Below are 17,062 nucleotides of genomic sequence, written 5' to 3' on the forward strand. Positions count from 1 at the left end.
GGATATTTGAAAGATGGCCCATTCATTTTGAATGGGGAAAAAATTCCCGGAATTCTCGGAAATCCGATAATATTTTTTGAGTTTTTGATGGCTTGTACACAAAACATTTTAAAGTTGTAATGGTTGAATTCAAATGAAAAATGTGGAAGGAGGAGGCCATCAAAAAACGCTACAGAAGAATAAGATTAAGCAGGAATAATAATAAATACCGTAATTTTGGACTATAAATAAGGCGCACTTATAGTCCAAAAATCCTTTCATTTTCTCAAAAATCGACAGTGCGCCTTATAACCCGGTGCGCCTAACGTACGGCATAATTCTGGTTGTGCTTACTGACCTCGAAGCAATTTTATTTGGTACATGGTGTAATGATAAGTGTGACCAGTAGATGGCAGTCATACATAAGAGACACGTGTAGACTGCAATATGACGGCAGTAAACAACACCAAAACTTTGAATATTCCATTGAGAATATAGAACATTACACACGGCACTAAAAAATCCATCAAAATGTTTTTAGTACGACTTCGGTAAGCTGTGAAGCCGCACCGCTTGATGGATTGTCGGCGCATTAAACATACAAGTATTATTATGGTGTGTGTATAAGGACCGCAAAATAGCACCTATTAGCAGACATACTACCTTGTGTTTTCAGAATCAGAATCAGAATCAGAATCAGCTTTATTGTCATTACGCATGGTAACGAGATTGAGGCCATTCCATACAGTGCGATGTGTGCATGCTAGAAAAACAATGTGCAAATATATAGAAATATAAAAAATGTAGAAGTGCAATGAATATGGTGTGAAATGAATATATACATGAAAAAACAAAACAAAAACAGGGTGGTTGGTGGAATGGGTTATTGCACCGAAGAGAAGGCAGTTATGAGGGACAATGGGGCAGTCCGTTCAGGATGGTTATGGCCCTGGGAAGAAGCTGTTCTTTAGCCTGTTTGTTTTGGTTTTAATGCACCTGTAGCGCTTCCCAGAGGGCAGCAGGTGGAACAGGTCAGAGCCAGGGTGGGTGCTGTCCTTGATGATGGCACTGGCTCTGTTGAGGCAGCGGGAGGTGTAGATGTCCGTCAGAGAGGGGAGAGGGCGGCCGATGATCTTCTGAGCCGTCTTGACCACTCTTTGCAGCCTCTCCCTGTCTGCTGCAGTGCAGCTGCCGTACCATACCGTAATACAGTAGGTCAGCAGGCTCTCGATGGACGAGCGGTAGAAGGTCAGCAGCAGGTCAGGCTTCAGGTTGTACTTCCCGAGGACTCTAAGGAAGTTTAGCCGCTGCTGAGCCTTCTTGATGATTGATGTGGTGTTGACTGTCCAGGAGAAGTCATTAGAGATGTGGACTCCAAGGTACCTGAAGGTGTGGACCCTCTCTACACGCTCGCCGTTGATGTAGAGGGGGGCAGGGTCGGTGCTGCTCCTCCTGAAGTCGGCGATGATCTCTCTGGTCTTGCTGGTGTTGAGAGCGAGGTTGTTCTCCGAAGACCAGGCCGTCAGCTTCAGGACCTCCTCTCTGTAGGCAGCCTCGTCACCCCTGGAGATGAGCCCGACCACTGTGGTATCGTCGGCGAACTTGACGGTAAGGTTGTCACTGTGGGCCGGACTGCAGTCATGGGTGTAAAGGCAGTAGAGGAGGGGGCTCAGCACACAGCCCTGTGGGGAGCCGATGCTCAGCGTGCGGGAGGATGAGAGGTGCGGGCCAAGTCTCACATTCTGGGGTCGGTCCGTTAGGAAGTCCCTTATCCAGGCGTTTGTGAGAGAGGGGAGGCCAAGAGTGTCCAGTTTATTGCAGAGTCTGTCCGGGATTATTGTATAGTCCACAGAGAGCATCCGGACGTAGCTCTGCTGCTGCTCCAGGTGGTTCAGAGCAGAGTGGAGAGCAACAGCGATGGCGTCCTCTGTGGACCTGTTCGCCCGGTATGCGAACTGGTGGGGGTCGAAGTCTGGAGGGATATGGTCCTTGATGTGCTGGAGAACAAGTCGCTCGAAGCACTTCATGATTACCGGAGTGAGGGCCACTGGTCGGTAATCATTCAGGCTGGTGATGGGAGACTTCTTCGGCACCGGGATTATTGTAGATGACTTCAGGCAGGATGGGATGACTGCCTGAGCCAGGGAGAGGTTGAAGATCCTGGTGAGGGGGGGAGCGAGCTGGTGGGCGCACGTCCTGAGCACCTTTCCAGGTACTCCGTCTGGTCCGGTAGCCTTCCTGGGGTTCACAGCCAGGAGCACTCGTCTGACACTGTGCTCCTGTACAGTGAGTGGAGTGGCGCCGGAGCCCGGTGGGGGCGGGGGCAGGGCTGGAGCAGATGAGTGTCGCTGGGGGGTTTCGAAACAGGCAAAGAAACAGTTAAGCTCCTCTGCCAGTGTCGCACTCTGATCCGCAGTTGTCATATTGCAGCCTCTGAAGTTCGTGATGTCATGAATGCCCCGCCACACCTCCCGTGAGTTTTTGCTGGACAGATGGGACTCTATGCACCTCCTGTGGTCCGCCTTTGCTTTTTTAATCCCTCTCTTCAGGTCGGCTCTAGCAACACTGTACAGTGCCCTGTCCCCTGACCTGAAGGCTGCGTCGCGGGCCCTGAGGAGTGTGCGGACCTGGCTGGTCATCCAGGGTTTCTTGTTGGGGTAAACCCGGATGGTTTTTTCCACAGTCACATTCCCGATGCAGAACTTTATGTAGTCCAGCACCGTTCCTGTGGCTGTCTTCAGCTCCTGTTGTTGGAAGAGGTCCCAGTCTGTGTGTTGGAAGCAGTCCTGAAGTTTGGGGAGTGCATCGTCAGGCCAGGTCATAACAGTCTTTGTGATAGGCCTGGCGTCTGATGGGGGTGTAGGTAGGAGAGAGCAGGAGGGAAAGATGGTCTGAGTGTCCAAGCTGGGGGAGGGGTGTAGCTCTGTACGCGTGCTTTATGTTGGTATACACGTGGTCCAGGGTGTTCTTGCCCCTTGTAGAACACTTCACGTGCTGGTAGAACTTAGGGAGTACAGTCTTCAGATTGGCCTTATTAAAATCCCCTGCTATGATATGAACACCGTCGGGGTGGGCCCGCTGCTGTTCGTTGACGGTGTTCAGCAGAAGAGAGAGCGCTGTGTTTACTTTGGCGTCCGGTGGAATATACACAGCCGTGATGATAACAACAGACAGCTCTCTCGGGAGAAAAAAAGGCCGACATCTAACAGACATGTACTCCACGTCCGGGCAACAGTGCTGTTCAGTGATTGTCCCGTTGTTGCACCAGTTCTCATGCACGTAGATACAGAGCCCCCCTCCTCTGCACTTACCGGAGTCCTTAGTTCTGTCCCGGCGGAGCAGAGTGCGTCCGGCTAGCTGCATGCTAGCATCGGGTATTTCCGGGTGAAGCCAGGTTTCGGTGATAATCATAGCACAACAGTCCCGAACATAGCGGTTTCCAGCAAGTTGTAACTCCAGGTCGTCCATCTTCTGTACAAGGGATCTGGCATTAGAGAGGAACAGGCTCGGTAGAGGTGGCTTGTGGGGTTGTTTCCTAAGCCTGAGCAAGACGCCGGACCTGCGGCCACGCTTCTGCTTCCTCTCCCTCCTCCGTCTACGCCGTCTCCCAGACCCGACACCAAACCACGGAGAGCCCTGTGCTCTCGCTATGTCATCTGGGATGTTGTGCTCGTGGTGAAAGTCGCTCGAAACAGATATCTGGTGCGAGTTACCGATATCCAAGAGTGACTGGCGGGTGTACCGGGTGTTTGCAGTACAGGTGGTGCACAAAAGGAAAAAAAACATGAAGAAAAGAAGGAAGAAAGAGCACTGAAATGGAGAGCCGTAAGCCGCTGCGTCTGTGCGCGCCGCCATCTTGGGGAAAATAAATAAATAAATAAAAAATTGTTTCGCAATATCATCGAAAACCAACTTTTCACACCTTCTGGTACCTGTTGATGTGTATTTGGGATCTGCATAAGTCCTGAAAATGTGCACGCGTCCGCAATTGTAGCCCGTGCCGACACCGTAGTCATAAGCTTCTTCCTTTTCTCTATCTTCTTATGTGACATTCATCCTCCGCTGTTACCATTTCTAATATAAAGTAGCGTAAAGTTCTTACTTATATCTGTCAGTAAACTAGCTATCAGAGTATATGAATGAGTTTAAGGCGGAAAATTAATGCTTTTACTGAGGTAGCATCTCTAACTGTTGCTGGTACAGCATTCAAGAGTACTGAACCCGAGTGAAAAATGCGCTAGAGCAGTGGTCCCCAACCACCGGGCCGAGGCCCGGTACCGGTCCGTGGATTTTTATTTTTTTATTTTTTATTAAATCAATATAAAAAACACAAGATACACTTACAATTAGTGCACCAACCCAAAAAATCTCCCTCCCCCTTTTACACTCATTCACACTCATTCGCACAAAAGGGTTGTTTCTTTCTGTTATTAATATTCTGGTTCCTACATTATAAATCAATATATATCAATACAGTCTGCAGGGAAACAGTCCGTAAGCACACATGATTGTATTTTTTTATGACAAACGTAAAAAAAAAAGTTTTCAAGCGTTGACCGGTCCGCAGTTACAAAAAGGTTGGGGACCACTGCAGTGGTTCTTAACCTGGGTTCGATCGAATCCTATGGGTTCGGTCAGTCGGCCTCAGGGGTATGGCGGAGCCTCCGCCACGGAGGTAAAGACCCATCCGACTTATCGTGTAAATAAAAACTTCTCCCTATCGGCGTATTATGGATACCCCAAAACAATGTTCCCTCTAATTTTCCATCTGATTTGCAGGTTGTTTGATTGATCGATTGAAACTTTTACGAGCAGATTGCAAAGGAAAAGAATACATTATATGAAACAGTACAGTTTACACAGTACAGTACATATTCTGTACAATTGACCACTAAATGGTAACACCCCAATAAGTTTTTCAACTTGTTTAAGTCGGGGTCCACGTTAATCAAGTCATGGTAATGTGTGTAAGGTGTGTAATTTGTTGTGAGTTTATGCAGTGTTTGTTTTGTTCTTTGAACAAGGTGATGTTCATGCACAGTTCATTTTCTGCACCAGTAAAAAAACATATGACTTTTTCTTGAATTTGAAAAAAATGTGGGGTTTTTTTTCCATTAAAGAAGGGTTCGGTGAATGCGCATATGAAACTGGTGGGGTTCGGTACCTCCAACAAGGTTGAGAACCACTGCTCTAGAGCCTGCAGACTTTTTTGGGCTATGGAGGTCACGAATAAGACTACGTTTTTGGAGCGTAGATTTCAGGACAAAACATTGGACACAATACAATAAGCAAGATAATATTGTGCTAAAGCATGGAGCCAAAACACTGCCAGATGTGGAATTGAAAAAATAAATGATGTTGCAGAAAAAGTTGTATTGGCAACAAAAAAATACAATATTTTTGGCGGATTTGTTTTCTATAATGGTGTTTTCGATGCCAATATTATTTTTTTTCCTGTGTGTGTGTGTTTCACAGCCTTTTATTTTCAACTTTTTTTTTTTACATTTGCTTCTCTTTTTTTAATTTTTTTTTTTTTAGTTTTCGCTTCCTTTTTTTACAGTTTCAAACGAATGGCAGTGCTTTGACATGGGGGGGCTTACAACAAGTCTACCTAGAAACAGTTTCACTCGGCTTGGACTAGCAGGTAAAACACCGTAGAAGAAGACGGGCATGCCAATGGGCTCTAAATCAAGTTTAAAAAAGCTTCAAAGTATAAAATTATGAAGCCATTTTTTTTTTTTTACATGTATCTTGAGTAGGCCCATGTGTGTTGCTGTCAGCAGATTTATGTCCTTCTCATAGTAAAATCCTGTATTTTTAAACATTATATACTGAACTACTTTTGTTACTTTTTGACTACCGTATTTTTCGGAGTATAAGTCGCACCGGAGTATAAGTCGCACCTGCCGAAAATGCATGATAAAGAAGGAAAAAAACATATATTAGTCGCACTGGAGTATAAGTCGCATTTTTGGGGGAAATGTATTTGATAAAACCCAGCACCCCCGGCGACCCCAAAGGGAATAAGCGGTAGAAAATGGATGGATGGATGGATGGAAAACCCAACACCAAGAATAGACATTTGAAAGGCAATTTAAAATAAATAAAGAATAGTGAACAACAGGCTGAATAAGTGTACGTTATATGAGGCATAAATAACCAACTGAGAACGTGCCTGGTATGTTAACGTAACATATTATGGTAAGAGTCATTCAAAAAACTATAACATATCAATCAATCAATCAATGTTTATTTATATAGCCCTAAATCATAAGTGTCTCAAAGGGCTGCACAAGCCACAACGACATCCTCGGTACAAAGCCCACATAAGGGCAAGGAAAAACTCACCCCAGTGGGACGTCGATGTGAATGACTATGAGAAACCTTGGAGAGGACCGCATATGTGGGTAACCCCCCCACCTCTAGGGGAGACCGAATGCAATGAATGTCGAGTGGGTCTGACATAATATTGTGAGAGTCTAGTCCATAGTGGATCCAACATAATAGTAAGAGTCCAGTCCATAGTGGGGCCAGCAGGAACATATAGAACATGCTATATGTTTACCAAACAATCTGTCACTCCTAATCGCTAAATCCCATGAAATCTTATACGTCTAGTCTCTTACGTGAATGAGCTAAATAATATTATTTGATATTTTACGGTAATGTGTTAATAATTTCACACATAAGTCGGTCCTGACTATAAGTCGCACCCCCGGCCAAACTGAAAAAACTGTGACTTATAGTCCGAAAAATACGGTACTTACCTAATTTGTAAAGCACTCTGGTCAACTTCCTTACTTTCAAAGTTGGTTTTACACATTATGCAGTAGATTTCAGCACAACGAGGTTGTTAGGAAATCTTTACGTTGTTTAAAAACGATATATTGATTCTTGTGCACTAATTCCTTGTTATTCTTAACAGGGGGACAATTAATCTCGTTACAAAGCAAGTAGTATGATTTTAAAGCAATTATTCCTATAGTTATGCTACAGTTTATGGAGGATTTATTATATGATTGCTTTGTTTGTTACTTTTTTGAATACAATGTAATATAGCAGTCAACAATCAGGTTTGCTCACTTGATGATGATGTACTATAGTTGGATGTCTCCTCAGAAAGACAATGTTGATGATTTTTTTTATTTGTATTATGTTGTGAATGGTTGTACTTTCATATGTACATGCATATAATATTTGCAATATAATTTAGGATAGCTGGTTGTTTTCCCCTATTTTGTTTTATTATCAATTAAGGCAGAAATTGAATCAAAACCGGTAGTTTCAGCACATTGTTTATTAATGTATACAGAGGTGGGTAGAGTAGCCAGAAATTGTACTCAAGTAAGAGTACTGTTACTTTAGAGATTTATTACTCAAGTAAAAGTAAGGAGTAGTCACCCAAATATTTACTTGAGTAAAAGTAAAAAGTATGTTGTGAAAAAACTACTCAAGTACTGAGTAACTGATGAGTAACATACACACACATATCATATATATACATATATACACACAAACATATATATATATATATATATATATATATATATAAACACACACACACACACACACATATATATATATATATATATATATATATATATACATACACACATATATATATATATATATATATATATATATATATATATATATATATATATATATATATACACACACACATATATATATATATACATACATTGATATATACAGTATATAATTTATATTTATTTATTTTGCCGTTTTTGTTTACATGTTAAAGGTGTTTTAATGAATATACATGCATGTTTAACACATATAGATTCCTTTCTTTCATGAAGACTAGAATATAAGTTGGTGTATTACCTGATTCTGATGACTTGCATTGATTGTAATCAGACAGTAGTGCTGATAACGTCCACGTTTTCAAATAGAGGAGAAAAAAAGTTCCTCCTTTCTGTCTAATACCACATGAAAGTGGTTGGTTTTTGGCATCTTATTTGTCCAGCTTCCATATTTGTTTTTATACACTTTACAAGAAATACATTGGCGGCAAACTCCGTAGCTTGCTAGCTTGTTTGCGCTGGCTTTCGGAGACTCTTATTTTGAAAGCGATGGAGCGGCACTTTTATTGTGAAGACAGGAACTGTGCAGTCAGTCTTTAGGCTTTTGACGGGATGTACGGTTGAAATGGAAAAGGGTCTTTTTTCCTTCACACTTTTGATTGATTGGAACTTTTATTAGTAGATTGCACAGTACAGTACATATTCCGTACAAATGACCACTAAATGGTAACACCCCAATAAGTTTTTCAACTTGTTTAAGTCAGGTCATGTGACCACCTGGCTCTGTTTGATTGGTCCAACATCACCAGTGACTGCATCTGATTGGTGGAACGGAGGGAACGTCACCAGTGATTGTATTTGTTGAAACGCAGGCACTATGAAGGTCTGTCTGACAGACCAAAACAAACAAAGCGTGCATTAACAGATCGATAAAAATTAGTAGCGAGTAGCGAGCTGAATGTAGATAAAAGTAGCGGAGTAAAAGTAGCGTTTCTTCTCTATAAATATACTCAAGTAAAAGTAAAAGTATGTTGCATTAAAACTACTCTTAGAAGTACAATTTATCCCAAAAGTTACTCAAGTAGATGTAAATGTAGCGCGTTACTACCCACCTCTGAATGCATACCAATCAAAACAATATTTGACAATACAATAGAATACAATACAGTAAGACCTGCAATAAGACATTAATTAACCTATTAAAGTCTAAAAATAGAAAAAAAAAGATGTCAGGCTTTACTTCCACATGCTGAAAAAAGCTTGGGCATGAAGTTGTCTGCACAGCCAGGATATGAGGCTCTCTCTCGGGGGAATAAGAGGAGGAATCGCACGGAGCTCGGTCAACATTACAATAGCCGAAGTCTTGTAGTTTAACACACTTGTAGGTTACTCATGTCACGCCAACCTTTACATGTCCGATGTTAAATGTTTTAAATGGATAAATACAGCTATACTTACATTTTAAAGTCGCTTTTTTCTCTGCGCGTAGAAATGCAACAAAGTATTGTTCCATACGAAGTTTGGCCAAATATCACGGCTACTGTATATCAAGACAAACACAATCAATTTCTGTACCGTTTAAACTACATCCTGAAAGTATATCAAGGTTAACACAAATATATAATATACTTAATTTAGACGTCCTGGGTCCTCCTGTCTTCTTCTAAGTTCTTCTTCTAGGCGCCCGCCTCCTATGTCGCATCGCTGCCATTAATTTGAAATCGTAAAAGAAGAAGCAAAGCTGAAAAAAAGAAACAAAACCGTAAACAAGAGAACTAATGTGAAAAAAAGCGTTGAAAATAAAAACCTGTGAAACACACAGACACAATAAGTGTACACAAATATTAGAAATGGCAATAAAAAGATATCATGGTACAATAAAATATCCCACAAAAATATTTTTTGTCTTCAATGTTTGAATTTATTTGTTGCCATAACTTGTTTTGGTGCCAATACAACTTTTTCTACAATATCATTTTTTTTCTATACCGAATTTTACCGGCAGTGTTTTGGCCCCATACTAAACCATTTAATTGTTTGTACATAAGGAAAAAAAAAACTTAAAGTCGCACCTTAAGTGTACCATGTCGGCGGCATGTTCAACTGGAGAAGCTCCATTCATAATTGCATTTGGTGTTTAAGACGTCCAATAAACAAACGACCCCTTGCAAGGAGCGTGGCATTAAAAGAACTTATGTTGGCTCAACAACTTCAAACTTCATCAAAACGCACAAGGAGAGGTTAGTGAGTCCCAACATATAGATAATGTTCAACAATTTGTTGTCAGATGTTTTGGTGGAGATGTGCTGGTCACCTTTTGGCAGACTGTGGAGGGAGGTGTGGCCAGCGCTGCCTGCAGGAGCAAAGGTCACCGCCTCTGTCTATGGTGTTGAGGGCAGAGCACCATCAGATAGGGGCAGGGCAAGTGCCGACGGCGAGACACAGCTGACAGGGGATTAGATTTCCCAGGTGGTACGAGTTAATCTAATCATGTGTTGTCTTTAACAGTAAGCGGCCAGGAACAGGAGGAGAGAGAGGTTACGGAGGTGACTGAAAAGTCACGTCCTGCTGGAGAAACTTTGAGAAATTCTATGTACATTAAAACCTTGCTAAAAACTGCACGCTTAGCTCCTGTGCCGTGTCTAACAGTGGAACTGCTAGGAAGCAACTTCTACACAGACTTTGCAATTGTTTTATTTTGTTGTTTTCCTCAATTTCCTATTTTCAGTTGTTAAAGGACAAGAGTGCATACACAAATAAGTTTGTCATTGTATCCTGTGGTATTTATTTCAAAATACAACGATCAAGTTTAATTAAAGCTTTTGTGATGTGTCTTCACATTGCAAATTGAAATAGCATTCCTAAATGCATTGTTCTTATCAATTTTGATAATGTAATAGATCACGGGTACAAGCGGCCGGAATAAGTTTCTTCTGCCGGGTGGCGGGTCCCTCCCTTAGAGATAGGGTGAGAAGCTCTGTCATCCGGGAGGAACTCGGAGTAAAGCCGCTGCTCCTCCACATTGAGAGGAGCCAGATGAGGTGGTTTGGGCATCTGCTCAGGATGCCACCCGAACGCCTCCCTAAGGGAGGTGTTTAGGGCACGTCCGACCGGTAGGAGGCCACGGGGAAGACGCGGGACACGTTGGGAAGACTATGTCTCCCGGCTGGCCTGGGAACGCCTCGGGATCCCCCGGGAGGAGCTGGATGAAGTGGCTGGGGAGAGGAAAGTCTGGGCTTCCCTGCTTAGGCTGCTGCCCCCGCGACCCAACCTCGGATAAGCGGAAGAAAATGGATGGATGGATGGATAGTATGTAGTAAAAGATTATACACTACAGTAGTAGAATTTTTTTGCAAATATACATATATATATACTCTATGCAAATCATTTTCAACCCATATTCAGTTGAATATGCTACAAAGACAACATATTTGATGTTCAAACTGACAAACTTTTTTTTTTTTTGCAAATAATCATTAACTTTAAAATTTGATGCCAGCAACACGTGACAAAGAAGCTGGGAAAGGTGGCAATAAATACTGGTAAAGTTGAGGAATGCTCATCAAACACTTATTTGGAACATCCCACAGGTGAACAGGCAAATTGGGAACAGGTGGGTGCCATGATTGGGTATAAAAGTAGATTCCATGAAATGCTCAGTCATTCACAAACAAGGATGGGGCGAGGGTCACCACTTTGTCAACAAATTCGTGAGAAAATTGTTGAACAGTTTAAGAAAAACCTTTCTCAACCAGTTATTGCAAGGAATTTAGGGATTTCACCATCTACGGTCCGTAATATCATCAAAGGGTTCAGAGAATCTGGAGAAATATACTCAATGGGACCGTTAGCGGATGAATTTGAGAACACATAGAGTTGATAGACAGTTGTGATAGCCAATCAGATCACAAGTTGTTGACAGTAGCCTATCTAGGTAGCCTGATGTTAATGAGACTGTGATTGGATACTCACTTGTCATTCCAAAGTGAGTCACAAGTTGCAACTTAGCAGGAAGCAGGAAGTGTTGACCCACAAAGAAGGAGAACAAAACGTCAATCAGGTGGCAGATATATATTTGCAAGGCCATTTTCAAGAAGGATATTTAAAGAGAAACTACACCTTGTAAGACGATGTCGGCGATGAAATGGGGAAATTCCCGCCATTTACACTCGAATCAGGCAAGGAGTACCACTGGCTTGTATGGCGTTGAATGGGTTCTACAAATTCTGAGTTCAAATATTTTATTTCTTTATTTTTTCACGTTTAATATATTTTTTGCTATTTTAGTTTTGACAGTACCACGTAAGATATGTTTTATTTGCTGATGCGGGTTTATTGATTTTTAAATGCGCCAGAAAATAACCTTTTGTACACTGTTGAGGTGCTTCAATGTACAATAGTGCGTAAATGTGTTTCTGTATAATATTTCTCCAGCAATGGTCACGTGGTGACATAAATTATGGTATTTTGAGAGGTAATCATTGAAGTCGGACATCACTGAAGGCCTAGGTGGGAAACGCACGGACCGCCACTGCATTCTAAACATGGCTAATGTAAATTCTGAAAGTAGTGTAACGTGTTGGGGAGAAGCTCCCAGTATGCATTGCAGTGTTCTTAGTGTGGCACCATGAGTTACGGTGGTGCAGAGTCGGGTATAGAGTATGGACAACCCTGTTTCAAGCGTGACTACAGGGCGCAATAATGCATACCAGTCTGAAGCCGCAGCTAAGCGACGCTGCATTTCCTCATTATACATTTCTTTTAACTGAAGATTGTTTACCGGGTAAACATGGCTTATTATGCGGCATTGGGATTAGCCACTCGCAAAAAATGAAGGAAGCAATTGCATACGTTTCCCGCAACCCAGAGAGGAGAAAAGTATGGGAAATGAAGATTGGCCGGGAAGGCTGGCGAGCCAATAACAAGAGTTTCTTGAGGGAGGTAAGCAAGCATACATACACATGGGAAACAAGCTTTATTGCACTCTTAGTAAAAGTGAATTAATACACTTTGCCTGGCAAAACTTTGCTTCAAAATAGCACCTTTTCTGCATGTGTCACCAATATACCAAACTAAACTAACGTATATTGCAGTAAAAAGCAGCATTAATTCAGCCTTCATGTTAGTATAGTGATAATGAAACCAGGAAGCCATGACTCATCACAGCAAAATCCATCCATCCATCCATCCATCCATCTTCTTCCGCTTATCCGAGGTCGGGTCGCGGGGGCAGCAGCCTAAGCAGGGAAGCCCAGACTTCCCTCTCCCCAGCCACTTCGTCCAGCTCCTCCCGGGGGATCCCGAGGCGTTCCCAGGCCAGCCGGGAGACATAGTCTTCCCAACGTGTCCTGGGTCTTCCTCGTGGCCTCCTACCGGTCGGACATGCCCTAAACACCTCCTTAGGGAGGCGCTCGGGTGGCATCCTGACCAGATGCCCGAACCACCTCATCTGGCTCCTCTCGATGCGGAGGAGCAGCGGCTTTACTTTGAGCTCCCCCCGGATGACAGAGCTTCTCACCCTATCTCTAAGGGAGAGCCCCGCCACCCGGCGGAGGAAACTCATTTCGGCCGCTTGTACCCGTGATCTTGTCCTTTCGGTCATAACCCAAAGCTCATGACCATAGGTGAGGATGGGAACGTAGATCGACCGGTAAATTGAGAGCATTGCCTTCCGGCTCAGCTCCTTCTTCACCACAACGGATCGATACAGCGTCCGCATTACTGAAGACGCCGCACCGATCCGCCTGTCGATCTCACGATCCACTCTTCCCTCACTCGTGAACAAGACTCCGAGGTACTTGAACTCCTCCACTTGGGGCAAGATCTCCTCCCCAACCCGGAGATGGCACTCCACCCTTTTCCGGGCGAGAACCATGGACTCGGACTTGGAGGTGCTGATTCTCATCCCAGTCGCTTCACACTCAGCTGCGAACCGATCCAGTGAGAGCTGAAGATCCTGGCCAGATGAAGCCATCAGGACCAAATCATCTGCAAAAAGCAGAGACCTAATCCTGCAGCCACCAAACCTATGAAAAATATTTAATAAAGCTAAAGTAAAAGCACAAGCATTTATAGTGCAGTGATTACAAACAATACATGGGAGGCATACACCACAGTTGACAAACACACTAAAGTCATAATTTATCCGTAATTGTTGGTAGAAAGCTAATGAAGATTTTGGCAAAATGAGGGTAAAATGTTTATTTTTGGTCGTTGTGTATTTTCTAACGTACATTTCGCCGGTTAACGAGCCCCTTGGTCTCTAAACCTTGCATAAATATAGCCGTGGAGTGCATCAAAAAGCGTGCGCAAAATGGCCCAAAAATGTTCATTATCACCACTTAGACATAGTAAAAACATGTTTTATTGTAAGTTTATGAGCTGGAGTATATTTAGAACTATACTTAGACTCACTAATTTGTTTTATTTTGTCAGGAAAACTAACGTCAGAAAGATTCAATTGCATGCTTCCGGGCACAGTTGCACATGTCCTAGGTACTAAACATGACACCTGTATCAGCCTTGCTAAACTTTCCCAGGTTTTAAACCAAAGGCCGTGGGCTGAGCCAGGAGAGGTGGTGCACTTTCATACGCACTTCCGACTCCAACTTAAGTCCCTCAAAAAATAGCTTTATTTGCAAAACCGTCTTTTTTCCAACAGTCCATCCAAGGTTAACAAAAACAACTTTAACTGCATACAAAGCTCTAAACAAAACTAAGGCTCAAGTGTTGCGTAAGAAGTGGTCAAAAACTGTTTTCACCACCAGTCTCTCAACCCCACATTTGTCCAATCAGTTTCACCTGTTCACCCCTATATGCTTCCGTCACAGGTGCTGTAAATGAAACACAATGTAAATGTCGCTTTCTAATTCCATAAATTAACTTGCAATATATCAAACATATTTTCATGACAATTCACAAAACAAATAATTAAACTGCAGCACGGTGGAGGAAGGGTTAGTGCGTCTGCCTCACAATACGAAGGTCCTGGGTTCGATCCTGCGCTCTGGATCTTTCTGTGTGAAGTTTGCATGTCTTCCCCGTGACTGTGTGGGTTCCCTCCGGATACTCCGACTTCCTCCCACTAACAAAGACATGCACCTGGGGATAGGTTGATTGGCAACACTAAAATGGTCCCTAGTGTGTGAATGTGAGTGTGAATGTTGTCTGTCTATCTGTGTTGGCCCTGCGATGAGGTGGCGACTTGTCCAGGGTGTACCCCGCCTTACGCCCGATTGTAGCTGAGATAGGGTCCAGCACCCCCCGCGACCCCAAAGGGGATAAGCGGTAGAACATGGATGGATGGATGGAATATATGCAGTACTAGAGAAATATAAAGAACACAAAAATGGATACCAAAACCATAATGACCAACACCAAAGTGCTGTAACACAGTAGGCCCAAGTATTCATCAAACCCCACCACAACAACCACCACCAAAGTACAGTAGCGCAGTAGGCCCAAATATTCATCAAACACCAAATAATGAATTTAACTTAATATCTGCAGGACTACAGAAATATGAATAACACAAAAATGGCTACCACAAAACCTCTCGTTTAGTTGTCCATACTCTGACTATACAAGACTCTGAGGTGGTGTCACTGTTGGTTAAGTTCTGTATGTTCTTAAATAAAAACGAGTTCCTGTGAAATATCAACTCTCCGTGCATTCTTGCATCATGAAACTCGAACTCAGCACATTGGTGTCAGAAGTGGGATGCAAGAGGGGAGTTACGATGGAGGAGATTGAAGAATTAATCACACGTATATACACGATAAAGCGAGGTCATCCCAAAGTGCTCAGCTATCGTGAAAGCGCCTGCTGGTTGACCCGATGGAGCCAGCGATCCTCAACCAGTGAAGAGTGATCGCCGCCGAGAGGCCTAGGGAGGAATTGCCATCCAGCCAGCAATAGTGAGGGAGAACGGTGCCACACAGGGAGTGTGGCACACACCGGTTTGGTGCAGCATGACATTGACACTGGTAACTCACATACCATCTGCCTCCGGCCGCGCTGTCTTCTGGTCACCAAGCGAGCTGAAGCAGAGCAAAATATTTAAGAGATATATTGGAGGCGGCTGTCTTTGAGCCTTCCACCAACCCATGGGCGGCTTCTGTGTTAAGTTAAGTTAAAGTACCAATGATTGTCACACACACTAGGTGTGGTGAAATGTGTCCTCTGCATTTGACCCATCCCCTTGTTCACCCCCTGGGAGGTGAGGGTAGCAGCGGGCATCAGCAGTGCTGCGCCCGGGAATCATTTTTGGTGATTTAACCTCCAATTCCAACCCTTGATGCTGAGTGCCAAGCATTTTTTTAGTCTTTGTTATGACTCGGCCGGGGTTTGAACTCACAACCAACCGATATCAGGGCGGACACTCTAACCACTAGGCCACTGAGTAGGTGATTGGTCGGGAGGAACGACGGCGCCTGGCGCATCTGCGTTGACGACCGCCGCGCCAACAAAGTCACACGCAAGGACTCCTATGCGCTTCCCATGGTGGACGAGGCTCTTGACTACATCACCGGGTCATGCTGGTTCAGTTCCCTCGATCTCCGAAGTGGCTACTGGCAAGTGGAGTTTGCATCACAAGCACACCCAAAGACTGCTTTCTCCATTGGTCAATGGCTGTGGCAGTTTAAGGTGATGCCCTTCGGTCTTTGCAACGCCACGGCCAACTTTGACCGCCTTATGGAGAGGGTTTTGGTTGATATTGCCCGGAGACGCTCTGTGGTCTACTTGGTCGGCCTTCTCATGCGTGCTGCGGAGTTCGGGGTGCGCTGACCAACTTGAAAGAAGTCTTCCCCTCCATCGCAGGCAGGTCTGCGCCTCCACCCCAACAAAAGTCACCTTTTCCGGAGAGAGACCTCTTTCCTGGGTCATGTAATCAGCGTAGCAAGAGTGTCCACTAGCTCAGAAAAAGTAGCATCAGGCACAACATTAGAGAGCTATTACGCTTTCTGGGCCTGGCCTCCTACTGTCGCCGGTTTTGGCAATTTCTTCACCAAAAGGGAATTTCAACTACACAATAGACACTCTGGGGTCCTAATACACTCGCATATAACAAACAAGGGTGGGGCGCGCCCTCTCATCACTTCCCTGACCGGCGGATGTTCTGTGGACTGCGGTTTGGTGGTATGGTCATCCTGTGCCTGGGGCTAGTTGATGGTGTGAGGGTGAGGTGTGCTCTGTCTCTGGGCGGAGTTTGGCACCTGGGTGGGATTACGGCAAAAGACAGTGGTGTAGGTTCTGTCTCTGTTGGGGAGGATGTGGGAGACCTTCAGGTATACGTGGTGTGGATGTGCTTGTCTTCTTCCGTTTTGGTTTGTGATGTTTTTTGATGGATGTGGATTAGGTGGTCAATTGTTTGACTTCCGGTTTGTGTGGTGTCAGGCTGGTTTGATTCCTGTTGGGAGGGGTTTGTGTCTGTATGTTTTGGCCATGCCCTGTGGGGTTTGTATGGATGGCTCAGTACGGGGGCAGCGCAGCCTTTTTGTTTGGTGAGGGTGCTGTGTTTGGGTGGTGTTGTGTTT

The 17,062-nt window shown here is 43.9% G+C and overlaps 1 protein-coding gene across 2 annotated transcripts in view; it reads left to right on the forward strand.

Moving 5' to 3' along the window:
• Positions 1-17,062, forward strand: part of LOC133575122 (polypeptide N-acetylgalactosaminyltransferase 18-like) — a 247,859-nt gene that overhangs the window by 119,082 nt on the left and 111,715 nt on the right. The gene's annotated exons all lie outside the window — the stretch shown is intronic.

The sequence above is a fragment of the Nerophis lumbriciformis genome, linkage group LG35 (assembly GCF_033978685.3).
Source record: "Nerophis lumbriciformis linkage group LG35, RoL_Nlum_v2.1, whole genome shotgun sequence".
Taxonomy (NCBI): Eukaryota; Metazoa; Chordata; class Actinopteri; order Syngnathiformes; family Syngnathidae; genus Nerophis; species Nerophis lumbriciformis.